General features: G+C 37.8%; 1 protein-coding gene across 1 annotated transcript in view; it reads left to right on the top strand.

Moving 5' to 3' along the window:
- The window catches only part of LOC111046674 (out at first protein), a 215,574-nt gene that overhangs the window by 57,167 nt on the left and 134,539 nt on the right, over positions 1-23,868 (top strand). The gene's annotated exons all lie outside the window — the stretch shown is intronic.

Here is a 23,868-nt window from a genome sequence, read left to right as displayed (position 1 = left end):
TGGCCGCCCTCCTTTGAGCAGTGGTGAGTTTTGGCCTCTCCACCCACACACTCGTGATCTACGTGAGTTCCACTCCTAGCCTTTTCGTAGGTCCTTCCACTGAGAGAGGGGACGCCAAATCGCCTCGAGGGCACCTGGTCACCCTCGACTCAGCCTCTTGACCCGCATTTGTGCCTGGAGTTTCACCCATCTCTGGTCTCTTGGGTTTTTCTTTTTGCCCATCCGATACTGCCCTAATGGGTCAGATCCCGTGGGTTTGAAGGCAAGGTAACGTCTGGAGTTGCCTTGGGGTCCATTTGATTCGCCTCCTACGACAAGCAGGGATACTGTGGGTGAATTCTGGGTTTCAACACATTCTTGAGTACGATGTTCGACTCAAAGCTCCTCCAATCCACAGGGGACTAACCAGTCTTAATAAAGCTGCATAATCAAAAATTTTGTTCCTAATATTGTGTCCAAATTACATTGTTAAATGATCTATTGTTGCTGTATTTAGAATTTCACACTCAACACTAAAGTTGCTGTAACAATTGATGGAAAGCATAAAATGGTGAAATAATACATCAAATTGAAGAGAATTGAATTTTCTATAACCCAACATTCAGTACTTATTTTCCCGATGAATTGTTGTTGAGTACTAAGCCCTGAAAGTGCGAGTAGTTGGAAGAAAAAGAAACTGTCTTTTCAAAGATTTTATGCTTTTAAAATTGAATATCTCGTAAACTAAAGGAGATATCACAAAAATCTACTGAACGTAACTTGTAGGAAATTTATTTCGCTTCATTTTTGTCCAGTTAGTCATGTTGCCGAAATGCATTGTTTCCAAGATACATGCGTGTAAGCCAGAAATGAAAAAGCGCAACTTTCAAATCACACTCATCCCTTTAGCACAAGGGAGATGAGGACTTTTGATATTTTCACCTTCCAACTAGTCCAAACAAAGCTGTGAAGTTAAATTTTGTATTCCGAACGTTCCCTCCAAATTTCCCAGTCAATTGATCTATTGTTGTTAAACTGAAGATTTTACACTCAACACTATAACGGCTGCAACAATCGTAGGGAGATGCGTGAAATAATGAAATAATACATGACATTGAAGAGAATATGGTGCTCTATGAGCTCATGATTGGCATGGATTTTTTCAATCAATCGTTAAAAAGTTATAAGGCCAAAAAGATGAAAAATCGAAGCCGGAAGCGTTTTTCTTCAAAATGTGACACCTTGGAGAGCTCATACCTAGAAAACTAGAAGAGATATGGGAAAATGTTACAAACGAAACTTGTAGGCTAATGTGTAAGCTTCAATTTTGTATTCGACCAAAATTCCCGAAAGACGCATATTGTTGGAGATATGTGCAAAAAAACAAAATATGATACTTTCAAACCACCCCCACCTCCTTAGCACAGGCGGTAGGAGTGAGGACTTTTGATATGTTTACCATGTTACTATCCTTAAAAAGGCTGCGGGGCTAAAAATTATTCCAAACTTTTCCCTCTATACCTTTTTTTGAGCATTCGTTGCTTGGACTAAGACTATAGTCTTGTCTTGTTCTACTTGACTGTTATGAGAACCTCTCACTCACTTGTTTAGTCAGATGGGAATATTTTATCTTCAAGTTCTATGTGAGCCCTTTTTTCGATAGGGAATCCCATCCTATAGAATGAAGAGCCAATTAGGTTTACGTTGCAAATCAAATTCTGTTTGCAATCTATTTTTCTCAAAAATTTATCGATAAATATCCACGTGAATGGTGAATTTATCATATCGAGGAAACCATTTTTTATAATGTAAAAACTTAACTGGAATTTGATTCCTAAAAATATTTGGATCTCTCACTCTGCAATTATGCTCCATGAAACTCATTTGAAAAATTAAATTATTATTGTAAAAGCTGAGGTAGTAATTTCGACGTAATTGAGTATCACAAGTTGTTGGAGTTTAAAAAACACCCCAATAACGCAAACTCATTTGAAAGAATAGCAAATGCATTCGAAATTTTAATTGGGAAGTCTACCCGGAGGCAATCAAACGTTGATTCGTGAAATTTAAGGCAATACTTGGATTGAAATGAGTTTGAAAAAACATTCTTAATTACTTCTGAAATTTTAATAGGTTGAATCCAATTTATGGGAGAAATGTAATATCAAAAATATAGATTAATTCTATTCATGTATAGTATTTTCCCAGTTCTTTCATTGAAGCTTTAAAAACAACATACAACTGTAATAATTCAAGTTAGAGGTTCTGTATCAACTGTCGTTTTTGATTTTATTAATACTGTTTTTTCAAACCTGAACAAACGCTCTACAGGTTGTTCACGACAAGGTAAACTACCATGAATTAGAAAAAGGCATTAGTTAAAAATATTCATTTTATCTTGATACAAATCACGAGATTGCATTTCAAATCAGAATTTTCACTCTCCATCCATCAAGTTCTTGGAAAATATTATTCTTAGCCACTATATTTTCAAAAGCTTGAACTATAGTATAGTAATTCTACCCATACGATTAATCTTTGTAGAACGTATTCAATGCGAAAAATGTACTCTCGTAAAATTACATAGTTGTTCAGTTCAGAGCTGTCCCGGATTGACGATGAAATTTAATAAATTTATTCTCAGTCGATTCTAGCTGTGTATGTTTTGCAGAAAAATTCTACGTTGATGTAATACAGGGTTATTGAAGTACACGCTGGCTGAGGAGACATTCATATATTACCTTTTTCCCCAGTACAATACATTGTGTTATTCTTTCTCTCTTCTGTACTGATTCTCTTCCACGCCATGTTTTTCTCTTCTCACTTCCTCCACTCCATCCAATATGAACTGTGGAAATGTAGTTGAAGTCTGCTCCAGTCTGCCTCATGCATTCAGTTTCCTCCAGCGTTGACTTGTCTCCTTCAGAGTGACTTGTTCGTTGTGCAGGTCAACCAACTGGGAAAAATTATGTGCAGGAGAGAAACAGATGCTGAACAATAGGAAAAAGAAACAAGTGAAATAATAAGATTTCACGATGATTGCATTCTGGCAAGTGTTGTGCCTTGTGCAGTGAATGTCATGAACTGGAGAATTTTTCCGAGTGTATTGTTCATGTAAAGACGGGGTATTGCATTTTCCCCCTCCACTGCATTGACTCAAGGGTAAAGCTGACTCTACTCATACACTATGTTACAGAATTCATTCAAAGTCTCCTCTTCAAACCTCTTTCTCTTTCCTCAACAAGGTTTCCATTATTTTGCTCATTCTCTCGTTTTTCTCTTCTCTGTCATTTCGATTCGATTCCCTTTCCATAGTTAACTCATCACTTTACAATTCCTCTCTTCAGTATAACCTCCATTATTGACTCCAAATTATTCGAGTAAGTCTGTTTTTCGGTTCATGTTTGAAATTTTCTCCAATAAGTGAATATTTTCTATTTTCAAAATAACCGTGTGGTATAAATTATTATTAATAGAATCATCTTAATTCGAAAATGTTTGTATGAATATTTTTGCACTGACAATGTGTTGAAGTGAAAACCTAGAAGACATAACCGTATTCAGGACTGTCCAATGTTATCTAAATTCGGGGGATTTTTCCCCCGATCTCTGTTTCATTGTAAACAAATGATAAATAAATATTTTTTTCTCACTCTCCGTCTTTTTGAAACTATAAACTCTGCTGTCTCATTTATCTTCTCATCCAACTCTGCTGCCTTATTTATTTTCTCATCCAAATTTACATTCAATTTTTGGATTTTTTTCTCTCAAGTTCATTTGCATCTTCGTCGATCCTATTGATTCTCATTACTTTTCATTGTTCTTACCGTTTATTTTTGACGACTTGAGGAGTGAAACATACGTTTTTAGCAAATATTGCACCACAATTTTATTCATTACATTTCAAGATTTCCAATTGATTATATTATTTTTAGTTCATCAGGGTAATAAGATATCTTAATTTCTCATTTTTTAGTGTATAAAACTCATAGCAGTGGAAATTATATCTCTCTTCCCAATTTTCAATATATAAACAAGCATATAATCTTACTCATGAGAGAAGATATAGATCGTGTTTGCTTTGCAAAAGGCTTATTGGTACAATAAAGGAGGTGATTCATATCAACGGCAGAAGCTGTGTTTCTATTGTGGCTCCCTCATCCAGGAAGAAGGGATGTTTGCACGAGGTCCATTGGTACAGTAAAGGAAGTGAGTTGGTGAAGAGCATGTGTTGTGGAATGACCATGGCCAGCAGTAGTAGAAACCCCAGAGAATAAGTCACCGGATTTTAATCGAACACGTTACGCCCCCTCTCCACTAGTGCCATCACCTAAAATTCCCATTCTCCCAAAACGTAATTAATTTGGGGGCACAGCCGTTTCCCCTTTTCCCCTGACAGCGTGAGTTTTGGCCCGGCGTCGGTTAATTGCTTTGCGTCCTCTTGCCTTCCGCCAGCTCCTCACTCGTCGATGCGAAGCGTGCCGTCAACGCCTATGCCTATCTACATTCCCTTTGATTAACGCATTTATTCACCCCATTCCATTCACCTCACAAATAATCTTATTTGCTTTTATTTGCTATATCCCTGTAGCTCAATTATCCATTGAGACTGTGTAATACAGTAGATTGAGATGACTGGAAAGGCCGAATTTCCATATACGACAACTAACTATGACAGTTCTCTCTTTTTCATTCGAGGACTTGATTCTCCTGTTGTATTTTAAACTGTGGGAATGGTTATGGGTTGAACTATAGTTGAACTATAGCAAGGATGGAATACAGTATATACTATAGTGGAACTATAGTGGTTGTACTTTTTAGGCTAGATCAGGCTTGAACGTATGTAACTTATAGGTAATGTAAGGTAACCATATAAGTCTGAGAAAATTGTATGGGTAAAAAGTATGAATTATTGTAAATTGATAGAAACTAATATTATAAAAACATCCCTATAGAAATTAATGAATTATAAAACAGAATAGAATTACTTTCTTATCTGATGACTTTTTTGACAGTATAATCACTTTTTCACAATGTATGCTATCTAACTGTTTTTTTGCCAGATTCAAGGAAGGTCTGAAGTAGATTGCAAGTGGTTTAAGAAGTACGTTGTGCAATATTACGTCAGCTGAAGAAGTTGGAGTACATCTACTTGAATTTGACATCAACAACTTTCAAGTTAGCAAGCAGACGGCCATCTAATAGAGTCGATCGGACACGTGACAAGAGGGAGAGGGATGGCTGAACACGTGACTCCGCACGGCCACCCGCTATGAATGCCAATGCAGGCTCCACACACTTCACTCTTCCAAATGAACTGACGAGAAAAATGATCAGAAGAAGACAGCAGCTACCACTTGAACAAAGGAGTTCGAGAAAGAAGAAGAACACGAAGAAGAAGAAAAAGAAGAAGAAGAAGAAAGAAGAGAATGCGGTGGAGGAGTAAAAGTTGAAGAAGAAGAAGGAGGAGAAGGAGGAGGAGGAGGAGGCGTAAAACGTGAAAAAGAAGGAGATGAAGTGGTAAGAGGAGGAGGGGAAGGATAAACAGAAGAAATAGACGAACTTGAAAGGAAAAAGGAAATTATAAAATGTATGGGAAGGATTAAGATGTGTGAAGAAGACGTTGAAAGTGGCGGGAAACAAGACCTGCTAGGGAAGAAGAAGACAATGATTATAAATAGGGAGGTAGAATGAAGGAGACGAGAAAGTAGAAGAAATTAAGGAGATTGAGAATGAGTATAATAGTAGAAGAATAAGGAGATAATGAGTAAGAAATAGTATGAGAATGCTCGAAACAGTGATAAAGAGAGTAAAGAGGTGTAGGCAAATGCTCTTTCCAGCAGAAGGCGAAGAAAAGAAGTATAAGAAAAGCGAGAAGGGGCAGATGCTGTAGGATGCCGATCCTCGCGATCGAGAGTCAAGTTGTGGTGGGAGAGTCATGGCGCCCGCTCTCCCGGCTTCCCTGGCCGCTTTCCAAATTGCTGTTTGTCTTCTACTCGACTTGAGAGCACCGAGATCCATCATCCTGGTACGCGGGTCTTCCGCCGCCGCCTCCGCCATCCGTAATCGACGAGCAGCCGGCGGTATGAGAGGTTGTCAGTTTGTCAAGATTGAAAGCGCTTTGTCGCATCACAAAACCGACAAGGCCATCAATCGGCCTCTTCCACCCCCCCCCTCGACAGCACTCGACTCCAATTTCAATTCATTCGTTCTAGTTCGACATCGGTCGTCATTTCACTCATTCATTCATCCACTTGTGCAAACTCGCCAACTGAGCGTAATTCATCCTATTGTTTGCACATGACTACAATCATAATCATTTCGAATTCATGGACACTGAGCTTTCAGTCATATCGACTCTATTCCATGAAATAATAATTCAAATGGATTTTTCAATCAACCATAGGCACTGATTTAATCTTTTAAATGGATCCCATATTGGTAATATGACTGAAAGTGAAGGATTCGTGAATTTATTGAACGCTATGAATCACACTGAACCGTTCATGAGAAGAAGTCGTAGTTCAAGGAGATATTGTCATTTTTAACCTTCTACCGATAAACGCATGCACGAAACTTGTTTGGCTATTTTGTTTATCAAATGAATTGTGGGTAAATCTCTAATGATGGTATTTTGCTATTTTCCAGGTACGAAATCATACTCCTACTACTACTTCTACATGAAGAACTCAAATACTAGTTAAATGGATGGTTGCAAAAGTGGACGCCCGTGAGTTTAATGCATTTTTTTATTGGTATTTCTTCCGTAACATAAGTTCAATCTTGATATTAATAATGAAGCCATACTTTATTTCATGGCCAAGCTGTACCAACACTATATTTGGTACACGAAGTGTGAACAGCCATTTTTAAAAGGTAGATGTTACTATTCAGGTTAGTGAGCTGTTCATGTTTATGAATATCTGATTTCACTGGATTATCGACTTCTCAAATTCAGAATTCTAATTTGATGAAGTAAGTTTTTCTTATAAAAATCATCCGTGGTATATAGAGAAAGTTTTTTGTATCGAAAGTTTGTCCAACCAACAAACCCAATATCATGAAATATCATTATATTGTATACGAGTACAGAAACATGTAAAAATAGATCTTATTCATGTTTAAAATTTCCTACAAAATCTATTCTTATATCAGAATTCGAACAGCTTTCAACGAGATACCATTGTAAACTTGTATCCACTGAATGCGGGACTTGGTTGTTTGTTGTACGTTATGATTTGGGAAGAGAATGTTCGCTGGTGAGTGGTGAGTGGTGAGTGGCGGGTGAGAACAACTTTCAAGAAATGCGTAGTTTGGTTTTTATTCAAAGTTTGCCGCCTGAAGAAGAAGGAGGGAATGAAGGGAGTGATGATGAAGAAGAAGACGAGAAAGAAGATAGAGTGATGGTGAAGATAGGGAAATGGAAGTGAAAGAAAAAGGTGGAGAAGTAGAGAATGATGAAGATAAGAAGGTATAGAAAGAAGAAGTAGATGTTGAAAATGTGAAGGAGTACTTTGTATGAGATGATAGAGAAGAAAAGTTAATAGAGAAGTAAAAGAAGAGAAAGAAAGAGAAGAAGTGAAATACTAGGCGCCGATTCTCATGCTGAATAAAGATAAGAATGCTTTGAAGAGAAGAGCCGATGCGGGCCTCAGCTGTACTGTGTAGTCTGCGAAGACCCAAGACCCCGCCTGATTAATGGCAATGCAGCTTGGAAGCCCTCATTCTCACTACCCCTCCACCCAACCCTCTCCTGACATGTTCAACCATCTCTATTTTGAGCCACAACCGCCCCTGCAATAGTCTGTACACAAGAGGCTGGTTCTTGAAAGCAAAGAAAAACTTCCAACATTTCTTAGATTTCCCCTCCCCATTGAATGGTCCAGCTCTCCTTGTCTATCAGCGCCTCCTCCTTTTCTTGGTGTCGATCTGTTTCTTGGGATCTCCAGTTTCTTCGATTCGGCATTCTCGTTGGCATTCGCATCGAGATCAGATCGCAGAAAAGCTACGCTAGGCCAGGCGGGCCATTAGTTGGCATCTGACGAAATGAAGTGCTCAGAAGCCTCCAGAACGAGAACATGACCTCGCGGCCCGTTTATCAAGTTCGCTAGAAAAGCTTTGCTTTCTTTTCATTATCTCGATGTTCGATTTCTTCCGTTCATTTCTTTGCACTCCCACCAGATCGTCTGGTCTCCATCATCCATCTTACGAGCTCAAGCAAAACGGTGCTTACCCTGATTGTTTGTTAGCTCCAGTTGAACGAGTGCTTTGTTAATTTCGATTAGTCTTCCATCAGAACAAGCTGTTTGAGCTTTTCCTCCATCATGACAAATGTTTCTGAAGTAATGTGCTACAGAAAAAAAGTTTCAATTTTGAAAGTGGGAGTGGAATTTTCTTATGTTTCAAGCCTTTTCCTAGATATTTTTACTCCACTGCATAAGATTAAATGAAGTCATCTCAGCACTCATAAACTCTATGGTATTCAATATATTTATTCTCAGATTTTTATTTTTTTGGTTCTCAATTATAATCATAATGAATATCCGAGATGTACAAGAGTTATGAAAAAACTGTTGAACTATTACAATTTACATTATATGAATTACAACTTTCACTTCCTATGTGTATCATGTTGTTGATCGATTATGCTAGAATATTGTACTCTTGTATCACGTATCATTTCTCAAAGTAGCAGCGAGTAATAATCAAGCCTTTTTAAATATGCTGTTGATGTGGATAGAGTTTTGAATAATGATGGATATTGAAGAAATGGAGAAAAGTCTCACGCCGTTCTGAATACTCTTATTCATTCCATTTTTCTCAAATAGTTATTTCTAGCAGAGAGTCTCATTGAAATTTTCAGGAGTCCAACTTTTTTTTAATAAAAGAGATTGAATGAAGAGTGAGAGAGTATTGAGTGAGTGAGACAGATGAAAGCCTAGTAATTTGGCAAGTAGCTGAGTGAGAGTTGACGAGGAGAGTGGTAGAAGGGTTGGGCCAACGAGGGATTGAGTTCGAAGTGAAAGGGCAATTTATTATTTGGTAAAATGAAAATAAAGGGCCCAGCTTTAATCATAATATCCCCTGCCATCCGCTCATAATAATATTTTCCTTGCGGCGTGGTTTTTTTCTGCTCTTGTTTCATTGGCGTTGAAGAAAGAAGATGGATGATTTGTTTCCCAACCCGACTGTTATGAAATATCGCCCGCCGTCTTGTATCATTACCGCCAACAAACTTTGTCTCATGCTACGCCGCTAAAGCTCTAATTAAACGTTCTTATCACGTTCGCGATCATTGATCGTGCTGTTGTTTTCTCGTTAATTTATCAATAATCCTTTTTCAGAATAGGAGAGCTTAGAGGTCAGTAGCCTTGACAAAAATAGCTACTCCTATGCCAAATTTTTCTCATCATTCAATTTGGCTGTTAAATGTTTCCATCCGCATCAAATTAATAATTGTTATTAAATTGATAATTATTGTCCTCATTCAAATAGTCTTATTTCAATATTGTTGTAAGAAGGCCGCATATGATATTTTCCTCCAGAGAAACTTGAATCTTGCAATCCTTTGAAATTTATGAACTGAAATAATAAAAATTCAACTTGATCATTGATCGAAATTTACTAATCAAATTGTGCCTAAATGAATATTCAGAGAAACTGCCTCTCGAGTTTTTCAATTATAGAATCAACTGTATTGTTATTGAATAATTAATCAAATAGCAACACCATACTCGACAATGAGCTGTGTTGTTTCCGGCGTATTGTGTTTTGAGTACTCCAATCACGCAGTCTTCGAAAATACTTTGAATAATTTTTCTCTTCCAGTCGCTGTTTCCTAGGAAGTTTCCAGATAGTGTTAAAAAAATTTGCAAACTTTGATGGAAATAAAATAATACATTTGTACAGTGATTCCACGTCAATGATCTATAAAATGGAGCAGTTATGTAGTCTACAAAAATACAAATGCTATTCATTTATACCTTACCTTATACACCTTATTCGCGGGTTTTTACAGCCTTCCCGGCCGTTTCCCGCACTCATCACGCCATCTGCCTCTATCTCTCCATACGTCTTGTTGGATGCCCCTGCTCTCCATGGCTTCTTCTATGTTTTGCTGCCAAACCATAGTTCATTTATTACTTTAGTTATAACTAGTACCATTTTCTGACTCCTTTACATCAGTGTTCATCTGAAAAAGTTTAAAAAGGGTAATAGATATCTCTATAAAAATTAATCTGTTAAAATGAAGTATTTTATTAGATAATGTAATTCATTATATCGCTCAGTATAATGTGAACAGTTCAACTACGCTGTACGAGTATTTGGCGAGATATAATAGCGTGGTATTTAATATTTGCACTGATACAAAATCACATTTTGTCAGAAAAATACTGTAATTGGATTCGGTTCTCAGAAATGCATTCAGCTATCCGTTGTAAACGAATTGAATGGATGTATATTATTGGTGAAAGCTGATGTGTGTTGCACCAGCAATATGGTCAGTGACCGCAATTCGAGTAATACGCCTTATTGAAGGTCTGCAACGATCTGTTTAGGTAATTGATTTGTGTGCGATTTGAATATTAATGGAGAGGTACCGCAGCGAGTATTTGCAGGGATGGGTTAATGGGATGGTGTTTTAGGGGATGATTGTGGATGGGGGTGTGAGCAAGTGCTCATGAATAGGCAGAGGCGATTGATGGCCGCGAGGTCTCTATCCCTCAATCGGATGAGAGTGCTGGAATACGCGTCAGCTCAGCCATTTGCATTGGGCGGTTGGTGTGGCCTAAATTGCTGATTGCATCTAATATCCAGTCTTGCTGAAGCTGCTCGTCAGCTGAGTCCATTATAATGTTCAATTAGTTCATTCCCGAGTTAATTACATACTACCTACATACCTATCTCTTTTGAAATTTGCTGGAAAAATCATTTTATCTACAGAGTGTTCACGAACTCCCAACCAATACTCTAGGGCATTATTCCTGAGTGAAAAACATAATCTAAATATCAAATTTAAATTGTCCGGAAGTTTTCAGATACTCACACAGCGGCCATTTTGCTTTTTTCACTTATTACTTTTTTCCCAAATAATGGTTGAACATACGCAATTGAATCTTTGCACAATCATCAATAACAACTAGACAAAATTTCCAAAAAATTACGATAATTTTTGAAATTCATAAAAAAAGGCGGCCATTCAAAATGTTGTTTCTTTCTTAACTCAAAAACTGCTGGTTTTACAAAAAAATACAAGAATACCCTTTTCTAGTAAATTTAATTACCTATCGATTGATACCTGATTTGTTAAGGTTGGACCAATATTGACTGAGATATGGCAGCTTTAGTGATAGGACACCGCTGGAGGTTAGTTGCAGTGCATGCCAAGGCATTCGACTAAATTCTGCAACAACAATGCAACAGTCTCCGTCTGCTTTGCAAGTCATTTGTAAGCTATTTTAGATTGTTTAAAACCATAATTAATGTTACATAACCCTGGAAAACCTTAGTGTCCTATCACTAAAGCTGCCATATCCGAGTTGATATTGGTCCAATCTTAACAAATCAGGTACCGATCGATAGGTAATAAAATTAACTAAAAAAGTTATTCTTGTGAATGTTTTGTAAAACCGGCAGTTGGGTTATTCAAGAAACAAAATTTTGAATGGCCGCCATTTTTTATGAATTTCATAAATTATTATTATTTTTTGGAAGAGTTGTCTAGTTGTTATTAATGATTGTGCAAAGTTTCAATTTCGTATGTTCAACCACTATTAAGAAAAAAAGTGAAAAAGTAAAATGGCCGCTGTGTGAGTAACTGGAGACTTCCGGACAATTTAAATATGATACTTAGATATGTTTGTTACTGAGGAGCAATGGCCTAGAGTATTGGTAGGGAGTTTGTGTAGTGTGTATTGGATAGCGATTGACCATAAGATGTGATCAATTGCTTGTTTATTCTGTCAGTTCGTTTTGACATATTTTTAATCTAGTGTATTCCGATGTTGTAAAATCTTTCTTTAACGCGTTGCAAACTGAATTTTAACATTAACTAACCGCATACAACAAATATAACTTTTCCCATTGAATTAATGATTGTAGTTCACTGTGAAATAAACTATCCAATCCAATTTAAATTCATAACAGATTCTAAAATAATAGTTTGATAGCTTATGTATGTATATGGAGTTTCTCCAACAACTCCCTCAAAACTATAGTCACTGATACATCCTCATGATTAATTCAATAAAAACGTTTTGAAGAAACTTTTCTTCCATAATGTATCTTTGATTATGATTTTTCAATTAGTGATTGTGTTATAAGAATCAATAACTTCACGATGATAGTCTTATTGTAATTGGGGAAGAAACAGATTTGGGGAGCATTTTTCATGTTTTTCCATCATTAGAATTGCTTATTATTAAAAATTTAATATTATCTTCATGTTGTGTACAAAATTGGTTTCTCAGTTTATATTTCGAAACAAGTCATTCAAGTGTGAATTCCCAAATACGTTTTTTTCTCATCGAACAATTCTTTTTCTGTCTCATACCATTTTGGTTCTATTGAATCAGTTAACACTTTATCACTGGACAGGATTGAGCTTTGTGAGAAAATTCAGCTTTCCACATAAGTGACAGCAGATAAAAAATGAATTTGGCCAAAAGCAGAGTCAGCTAGGTGGCTGACAAGATGGCCACAAAAACTGAGTGGACGAAAAATGAAGAGCGATTTTACGGAGAGAGATGAACGACATCGAACGGCTTGCAATCTACGTTCAACGACGACAGCGTGTCCAATCTACGAGGCGAGGATGGAAAAAAGGGTGTCGATCACGAGGGAGAGAGAGATGGATGTAGTGGGTGGTTGGAGGAGTGAAAGAGAGACAACTGCTGATAGAGATCGCCGGGATTTACGTTGTCCACAGAGAAGTGTCCGGTCATAAAAGACCGCCCGAGGGAGTGCACAGCGACCCGAAGGCCAAACACAATCTGCCATTACCCCAATTTATAACCAGCACAACCTTATTCTGGGACAACTCCACTGTCCCGTGGGCAGCATACTATACTTGCCAGTTTCATTTTGAGCCAGCCCACCGAGCATCGACCTCAATATGGGCGGACAGTTCTACAGAATAACTAGCAGAGATCATTATGTTCTGCTGATAATTTTCTTTCATCAAACAGCACATCAATGAGTGTGATGAAATTTTCCATGTGCGAATTTGAAAATTTGTAGGGACTTCATCCTGCAGTAGCATAGCTGGATTTTAAAAAGGTTGGGTTGTCTAAAACTATTGGGCCCCTATAGAACTTAACTAGTCACCTTACAAACATTAACTTGATAGGGTGGATGGTGTGATGAGCGGGGGGAGGGGGTTTGGCGATAGAAAAATCTTCTCTTTAGTATACCCTATAATTGCCTATTGTAGGCAATTGTTTTTGCTTGTTTTTTTTGTAACTTCTTTTCGTTGTGTTTTATGAACTTTTGTATTACACATTAAGGCGAGACGGTTCCTTTCAATATATTACCAATGAGATTATTATTACTGCTGGTAGCCAATTGCAAATCATTTGAATGAGTTTATAGTTTTCAACGATCAGAAACCAATACTGTGGTTAAAATAAAAATTATTTGAGGGCATTTTTATATGGTGAATTTTGGATGATAGATTTTCGGGCCTCTTTTTTGATGCAAACAAAAATACTATTCACAAAAGACCTTCCGCAAAGCCCTTGTCCGTGAATAGGAGTTTGAATAACGGGACATATGAACTCGCACAGTCATCAATATTTGACAATAATTGACACATCAGAGCATTCCCTTCATTACATATATTTAGTGACATAAACTTTATGTGAACAATAGGGAGGAAGCCATCACCTATAAATCATCGACCATTAGGTATTTTAAGTCACAGAAGAGAATATGAGACAGAAGATAGAAGAAGAAAAATGTTTAGGTTTTATGACAATTTATTTACTTAGCTTACTACTCTGAAGATGTTTTCAATTTCCAAGGGTGAATGAAGCCATAGCCGACACTTAGTTTTACGGATGAATTGTTTGCAAATGTTTAGCTTCCGTATTTCCTCAGGAAGGATATTATGAAATGTTGGCCCCAGAAAAATGAAATATCTTTAAAGGTGGTGCATTTGGGTTTGGGAAGTCTCAACAACATTCATGTAGTTTGTCGTGTAACCAAAATGATGTCTTGTTCAATATTTCTCATCAAATATTTATCCCCACTCATTTTATAAAACAGGGATAGAACCTTCAACACATATATCTAAGAGGAAGAATCCCCAATGATTTAAATATAGGGAAAGTATAAGCCCGTCTACTAGCACCATAAATTACCCTAATGACCGATTTTGAAAACTATGAGATCTTTGAAATGTGACATGAAAGTGGAAGCATAGCAATGCAAGTATAGCACTTCAACATGCAATATTGAAAAAAGCAAAATACATCATGCGAAGAATAGATACAGGGAGTAACTGTCTTAATCGATAAAATGTCTCCACTAAAATAATATAGAAGGTACCTTTTTGTTTCTCTTATGTGAAAGTCCCAAGACTCCCAACACCCTGGTCCAAAATCAATCCTAAATATTTGACGGATTCAGATTGTTTTAGAACTTCACACAGTCACAACCCAGCGAATCACATCCAAATTGATGGTATTTAATAGGATATGAGAAATTGAAAGTTGCTGACAATGAGAAATTTACGTATGAGGTTTTAGCTGCATTAATTGCAGTATGAAAAATCCACATACGTACAATAATATACAGACGATAGATACTACATTGGTTGGAACGACGCACAACAGTAGTGGCAGATGAAATGAGTCTCTGAGTGGCATATGAACTTAATTGGAATGCAAACTGGAATTACTACCGTGGTGATTGATTATTTCAGTTATCGGCTGTCTGAATAACAGTGAGTGGTGAATATTGACGAGCTGCGGCTATAAGGTGAGCGCTGAGAGAGAGGTGCAATGTGAGAGAGCAAATAGCTATTCACTAGATTAATTCCGCACCGATTTGAATATTAATTGAGTAATCCGAGAGCACAATACACTGGCGAACGCCGCCAGTCTTGCAGGGCTCAGCATGGTCTGCCGCTAACGCCCCACAGATCAGCTAATTAGAATTTAGATGGCACTGGATTGAGTTGCTAAGCATTTAGTCCTGCAGGTATAGTTGGCTAGATCATCATTTCAGTCGGATCGTGATTTTGTGGCTTATTCACAGATTGTGGTAATATGCAAGCTTTCCTCGCTTACCTGTCTGGGTGCATTATGTACACTGTGTTACCTGTATGCACAGTGAATGATGTGAATTCAGAGACGTATAATCAATGCAATTTATCGCTAGTTTGAAGATGGATTCAATGTAATCTATTAGACTAGATAAATCGTATTATGATATGAAAAAGATAAATATATTTTGGTTCGAAAAAAGAAAATAAGAAGTGTTTTGGCAACAGAGGTTTAAGACATCAAATGGATAGTGATTGCGTGAACACTTGCATTCAGTTTGAAGAATTGAAAACATTGTTCAATTGTTAATTGTTTGAGTAAATCTTACCTCAGAGGCATGCAGATCGTTCGAAGCAATGTGAATGCTGTATTTCGATATCTTGAATTGTGTCCTTCGATTTTTCATGATCTGAACATTATAGTCTTAAGGTGCGTACAGACTTTCGCTCTGCTCCGCAACCGAACGTCACTCCAGCAGAGCGATTGATGATCGACCGGCGAGCAAGAGTGGTTCGACCGGGGAACGCGAGAAGATCTAACATCTTCCGTAACGTTCATGATGGGTGCGTGGGCGGAGCGACAGTGGTTCGATGGTGGTACGAGGGCGGTACGAGGGCGGAGCGTGCTCGGTGCGGGTTGGAAGCGCGAATATGTGTACGCAGCTTTATATTCCTGATGTAATGATGAAAACGCACTTGAGAATATCTACGAAGTATTTAGATCACTATGAAAAATCAATGGAATACTCAGAAGAAAAATGCCTCACTCAAATAATCCAATTTTTGATTGAAATACGCGTTTCTCATGGATGACAGAGCTACCAACTTGTCAAATGCAATATTACGGCTGACAACTGACATTTCCAACTTCATGGTAGTTCAGTACAGTTCTAATTTAATCAACCTCTACTACATGCTACATGAAACCTATGCAACCAACTATTATTTCTATTCGCATAGTTTTCCACTGTGTTGAAAAATCTCTAATTTTGGATGTCAGATCCAGAAAACACGAGAAATCCTATTACTGAAATGCATATCATGTTAAGTTCATTGACAAACGTCTGTCGTGGTGCTATTAGTTTTGCATAATTCACATTACTTTATATCCTCACAGAAATTTCATTCGTTCCACATTCACAAACTTATTCGATATACTAACAGGAGTACAAGGAGTGATTGATCAGCATGCACTTTGTTGTTTGCAGTCAAACTAACTTTCTCAATAGAGTAACCTAGTAGTTTCTAAAAAAACCTTCTAATCGAATATCATTCTACAGTATTTATTAAATAAGTCAAAGGATACCAGTGAAAGTAATGTTTCATGCTAGTGACGAGTCTATTTTTGTAAATAATAGATATAATATCCAACGACATTGAAAACTGATCCACCACTCATAATAATTAAATTTAAAATGTATGGGCAGTGGCAATGTAACTTATTACAATCTACTCTCAACACATCTGAATATTATATGTTATATGATTCCTTCATTAATTTATACAATGCGCAGATGTATATCATTGACAGCAAATCCCACTCATGAACCTATTTTCCACCCTAACCATCGACTCTTCTTCGTCATCAAATCCATCATAGAAATAGTGTCTTGCTGCCACTAATCCAGTATTCTAGTTATCAACCAGTATTATACACTGTACCTTATTGAGTTACATTCAGAATATTATCAAATGCGTCAACATAAATTTGATGTATGTAATTCGAATGTATAAATTGACTATACTAGATGTGAATTGACTATCTAAGTGCGAGTGCTTGCTTGTATGTGAGGGAATGTACAGAAATAAATATTGAAATGCTTGACAATGTGTAAAATTTTCTGTTTAATAGACATAATGAAAAATCAGAGTTCCACTAAATGAGTTTAGGGTGTTTATGAGCTTATCGGATGAGTTTGTCAAATCAGATGGATCTGCTGACAACCACCCTCACTAATGTCCGATGTGATTGCGTTTTTCAATAACGCGTCACTCGCTTGTTAGTGCGTTGAGCGATAATCGTCAACTGCCCAGGGCTCGGTCTGTCAAGCATCAAGCTCTCATTAGAACTCAATTCTCGGCTACAAACACTGATTAGCGTTCCATTGTTATCCAGTTAATTATGATCTCGATTAATACCAATACGAGACATACATGCGAAAATTTGGTTTTAATAACAACTGATTGATAATTCAAAAACATAGATTCTCTAAACAGTGTTTCGTGTAACTATTCTCTCATGAAGGTTATTCCAATGAATGTATTTATCGAACCACAATGATTTATTATATTTAAAATAGAGAATTCATGGTTCCATTCCATATATGTGTGTAAGATACATGGATAGCATTATAAACATGGATCGAATACCCTACAAAACTGTGTTTTTTGAAACACCATGAAAATCTATTGTATGAATGTATGGTACCTTGCACAATCGTATTGCCACTCCTCCTAGATTGTATATATTTGTGTAAATGTTCATAGATAGCATTATAATTTTCTCTTATTTCTTTGAAGTACTACTTACGTTATGAAGTACACATACATTGGGAAAGGTACATCTAGTTATGCTTTGTGATGATGCTGATACTGATAAATGTTCTCTGCCCAGTATGCGTTACAATGCTTCGTTACCCAGTTTTCTCATTCTAACGAACACTAACAACTTAAATAAATGAATTCAACCAAAATAAATGAATTCAGTTATTTATCTATCTTATTCTACTCAAAACGTTGGAAACCAGATGCAAATAAGTTTCTTTTCGTGAACTTGGTTCCTACTCTCTTAGCTTGCTGACAGCTTCCTAATGAATTTCTGGCCCGTGACAGTTGTTCAGAACAATTCCTGAGTAATTTTAGCAGGAGTTGGAGTGGTTCTTGGGGAGCGTCTTGGTTTGTAGGTCTCCAAGCGGTCGACGGTCGTAGTGGGGTTGGAGGAGATTGCTCACATGTTAATCTCTGATGATTAAGTGGCCATGTCTATTGGGTGGGGTGCAACTGGAAGCATCCAATCATCAAGATCAGTGCTCGTGACTTGTGTTCCTGTCATGCGTTGCGTACCCCTTGGGATGTTCATCTATCATTGTATGAATTGATAACGTCAATACCGTTCAATGTTCATAAACTGCATCACTAGAATAGATTCATCAATATCACCATTCTCGATAATTATTTGAAGGTTTCATTCGAAAAAATGCCTAGGGGGATCAATTTGACAAGGACATGTTGGTCCATGTCGATTGTATAGTTTAAACAATAATTTAAGATTTACTCGAACAATGCGCCACTACCTCAAACTTTGCTATTTGTTGCATGTCAGCTGTCTGATATTTTGACACGAACGTTCAACCCTCATTCCCAATTCTTCTGTCTCCTCTATCTGTGTTATTTCTATTTCAGTGTTAGATGTGGATGAGATTCTCATTGCATGCTCTCCATGACATCAACAACATACAGTCTGCTATGACAATGGAAAATCTAGAGCACTCACAATAATTATTGATAATTATAATTATAAAATAAAAATTAACTGATCAACTAAAATAATTGAAATAGCTTATTCTTTATTTTTTACTCCATGAACAAGGAAGACTACAGGCATTACGCCCAAACCAGTCTCCACTAGAATAGACAATCAAATTGAGCAAGTAAATAAGAAACAGTATAGCTATACAGTGGATGATAATTGCAAAATTCATCACTTTATAAGAAGTAATGAGATCCTATGTAAAGTTTCATCATAACTTCTTCTGTTAAGCAACCAGGGCCCTTCTCTGCAAGCTTTCAGTCTTGAAAATAAGATTTTAAATGAAAAACAATTTTGAAATTACATCAGGGTAATGTTGGCTCATATTTATTTATTACTAGAACAAGAAAGACTACAGGCATTAAGCCCAAAACAGTAACCATCCTCTTATCTATTTATTCTTTATTCACAACAAAAGTGATGAATTTACATGGTATTCTATCCGGTCTCATTACCAGTAAGTGGTTGTTTCTATAAGCTTGAACACGCGCCTCATCGTTATCGGTGATTTGAAGCGCAGAAAATCGCTTCCAATTTCTTCTGAAGCATCGTTCAAGAGCCGCGGTATTATTGGAGCTTAGTGTGAGTGTAAGTATATGAGAATTACGCGGCTGTACAGGCTCATAAAAGCCTTGCGGGAACAGTAACGAGTACTCTCGATATTACTTGAAACACGGCTTGCCATTATTATGGGCCAAACGGCCCCCTGTCTTGGGCCGAAGCTACTAAGAGGCTCAGGTTTCCATGACGGTAACTCTTCCTACGCGCTCTTTTCCTCTCTTTCTCTCACACACTATCTGTCCTTGATTCTCTCTTTGTTCCTCCCTCATTGGTCGAAGACTGCAAGGCGGCCAGGCTTGTAAGTACCTTTAAACCCTGTTAAGACTTTTTAGTATTTAAGCACAAGTTAGCTGTGCAATGTTCTCCTTCCTACCCCAACTCCAACCAGTTCTTTCTCAGCAACATCCTTGAAAATTTTCAAATAACGAATACTGGCAGTCTATAAATTCGGCTCCTTATTTCGCCTGCTTTTTACTCGGGCAGGTTATTTTCGCATTTTGCATAGCAGCACCTCTCAGTGCCGCTGGAAACCACCATACTTGTGAAGCAGTATTTTTGCTTTGCTCAGGTAACTAGAACAGAACCTGCATCCTAATATGCATTCTGGAAAATTCCCTTGAGCTCATTATTGCGCTCAGTGGAGGGGTTTACCGAATGGTGTTCATAATGATGCTCACACCCTTTAGTGGTCATAATACTCTTATTTCAAGATGAAATTGTGGTTATAATATTCTTGGATTTTGAATTTATGTTACCACTTCCATTTCACGGCTTCATTATCGATCATTTGCTCTAACCCTAATTTTTTTTCTGGTGATTATTGTGTTTATTTACAAGTGAACAAAGCACAATATCGTATGAGCTGCAGCAACTTTTATTTCGAAATATACGGTATTCAAATCATATTGGTGGAGAATATTACAATTTCAGCTCTATGGTTTCAAGGGATGCAAAATAATTCTCAATAATAGAATAAGAAGTACGGTTTAGCTCAATAATCTGCAGTGTGGCACGTCTCCTCTGTATATCAACTGCATTATGCATTTCCGGGCAAGCATTTCTGTTGAATGTTATTAGAATGACCTATTCCACCCTCTAGGTTTCCTAATAATTGCGAAGTATTGCTACAACGCGGACTAGCTACAGTCGGATATGGGTCGGGGTCAGAAGCCGTACTGACAGGTGGAGATACCGGACCTACACTTCTCCCTCTATCCTGATTCTTTACCCTCTGCTTCTTTCGCGAGATTTTTACTTTCAGGGGAAGAGTGTTTGCCCGTGCCGTTGCTGGCCGATTCGGCCCTCGGCCCTTGGAATACAGGGTGGGTGTTAAGGGAGATTAAGATAACCCTATACAAGGAGACGGATCTGACTATCAGATCCCTACCAATAATTCTATTTATAAAGGTAGTACGCAATCTGAACCAACTGCGAATTGACGGCGAGCAAGCTGTACCTGCAAGCCCGGAATGTGGTTTAGAGAATAGGGTACAGGTATGAGGTATACGGTATAGGGTATAGGGAACAGAGAATCAATAATAAGATTATTATTCTCTACAGCAAATAAATACCTGCTCAATAATCCGCAATCTGAGAATTGCGCTCTAGCTCTCAGCAAGCTGGACCTGCTAGCTAAATACAGTATATCAATTTCAATTAAGTGGCAATTAAAATTTAGAGGATAAGGTTTCAGGTGTAGGATTTCTGAATCGCGAGCCTGCAGCTGCGAAAGGATTTTCAGCAATTCTGGAACTGCTAAACAGGATTTCCGCACTAGTCTGATGACTGCGCGCCGGTTATTAAGGGCCAGTCTGTAACTGCCCTTAAGGGTATGGGAATCACTCTCAATCGTCCGAAACGCTTTTAAATTAATAGTCAGTATGTCGACTATTATGAGAGGATAGAAAAGATTTTTCACAGACACAGTCTGTAGAATAATATCGGGAAGACAACAGTCTGTCGTTGTCAGGATAGGAAAGGATTTTTCCAGGATTTTCCACAAGGAAAATATCGAGTCAGAGACTCCTAATTCAGGAAAAGATTTCAACAGACTTTTCCAAGTAATTGCCAGTCTAAGGACTACCCAAAGATCGATCTCTAATTTGCAACTGAGATCACGGGAAAATTCGTGAATTTTCCACAGGTAAAGCCAGCAAATAATATTTGCTATTAAAGAAGACAGGTTTCTAAGAATTTTAGAAAGGATTCGCGGGTCTGAAAACCCGCGACTAGGACGATCTCGAATCTGGAACTGAGATCAGGAAGGATTTTAACACAGGAAGAATTAAGAGAAAGGATGCCGCAGTCTATAAACTTCGGCGAGGAAGTCCTCAAGCTGTACCTGAGAGCTAGAAGGATTTTAGAATAGGGAAAGTGGAGAGAAAGAAAGAGAAAGGACGTCGCAGTCTACCAACTTCGACAAGGACGAACTCAAGCTGTACCTGAGTTCTCAAGGAAATGATTGGAATTTCCTACTAGGTATTACAGCAAGTCAGAAACTGCTAAGCGAATTTAAAATACAGGGCCACTCTATAGTATGAAAACTAAGCAAGGAAAATTTACCATAAATGATAATAATCTCTCTACAAGGATAAAAATTAATCGAGAAAACTATTCTCAAAAGGAACAGGGATTTTCCCACAAGAATAAAAATTAATTGAGTAAAACTATTCTTAAAAAGGACAGGGATTTCCCTACAAGAATAAAAACTCAATGGAGACAAATTACTCTTTAAACTAAAGGCCACCTTACTACAGAGAAGGAAAAATATACGGACTACCAGTCCTGACATACAATTACCTGAAATGACGTGGATACTGATACGGAGAATAGCGAACCGATTCCCTCTTCCCGTATTATAATTAAAAACGTCGTGAAGCGACAGAGTCGAGACTTATAAATTAAGCACTCAAAAATAATCCGCTATAAGAGCCTAGCTAAATTTCCCCACTCAACTATTTGTAGCCCAAACTTGAGATCCCTTACAGGTTTCAAAACCAAGGATAACTCGTTCACCCCCAGTGATACGAATTTAGGAAAAATAACCAACAAGAAAGAAAATCCCCCAGGAAGTTCTATCTTCAAATACAGTCGGCAATTCGACATACAATATTCCATTCACTAAAATACAGAATAGAATATTAACCCACTAATACACCACTATTAGGAGCGCCGCTCGGAACGCAGCCGTACACGAACCCGTTCACCGAACTACTGCTTTCTCTCAGGTCTTCTTGGAGCTGCACCGGGTCGCTGAAAATTAGGAGGCCGGGGGAAAAGAGCTTCCTGACCAATGAGAGTCTGAAAAGACGATCACGCCACTGGTCATGTGACGGGGTTTTGACTCAGCTGCTCCTGATGCTAAGGGTGCAGCAAATGATGACAATACTGCTGATTCATATAGTAGATTAGGCCGGTAACAATATTTCTATTCCAGAAATTTCATGAAGAGCGATACCGACTCAACTCGGTAGCCGAGTGGTAAACAAGATCTGGAAATATCTGGTTAGATGAATCTGCTGCTGATGATTTAAAGGGGTTGACGGCGATGGTGATAATGCACTACTACGAATCTAACAAAATATATCAGGCAGTCGATCCTATTCCTATTCTAAAATAAAATAAATTCGCTAATTACGCTGGACGACGGCTCTCCATTCGTCACAAAAATTCACTTTGTGACACCCCACTCCTACTAAGGAGGGGGGGGGGTTGGCGATGAGAAGAAAATACAGCATCCGAGGTACCGGTTGACTCCTCGAAGCTGAAAAGAAGAATAATTAGTGCAGTAGGTCAGGCTTCCCAAGCCACAAGATAAGCATGACCTAACGCTGAAAAAGAAACAACCTGTTGCTCCAACTATTGTAACAGCAGTTAGCAATAGACTTCATCGCTTGTTATCTCCCGATAACCCGATAACGACAGCCCCTGGCTGAAAGCAGCTGTATAATAATCTGAAAGGAAAGGAAAAGTAAAACGGCGGCGCAGAACCTGTGAAAAATGAAAAGAAAAAAAAGAAAAAGATGAAAGATGAAAAGAGTACCATTCACCCCTCATATGGAACATATTACAGATCTACCTAATCAATACAGTACTGTTTCTACACTCGAGCGCCTTGAAACGCACATTCGGCAACCCATCAGCAATACTACCTGTTTCTTTCGCTCTTCTCCGTCGGCCCCTATACCGTTGAAAACTGTAATACGATAAATTATTATCAAAGTCATTCACCCCCGATCTCCTTATCTCGGATCGGGTTTTCAATTCTCTTTTCCCACTAAATTCGCTATCACTACGGCGATTTTCAATTGAATGAGTTACACTACAACCTGAGTTAGCTCTATTCGACTCGCCCCCCTCTCTATGAGGAAAACGTGACAGTACATCCCGTACCACAACTTTATCCTGCCTATTCTCAATATTTAAAGCATTCCCCTGCTTCTCTATATTTTTAGGACAGGTATAAAGTTTAATAGATTCAACTCTTTTATGGAGTTTTACTTTTTTCCCGCTTACAGGAGCTTGTTCAGAGATA

Source organism: Nilaparvata lugens, chromosome 5 (assembly GCF_014356525.2).
Source record: "Nilaparvata lugens isolate BPH chromosome 5, ASM1435652v1, whole genome shotgun sequence".
Taxonomy (NCBI): Eukaryota; Metazoa; Arthropoda; class Insecta; order Hemiptera; family Delphacidae; genus Nilaparvata; species Nilaparvata lugens.
The sequence above is the reverse complement of the archived record's forward strand: the minus strand, read 5'-3'. Positions and strand labels throughout refer to the sequence as shown.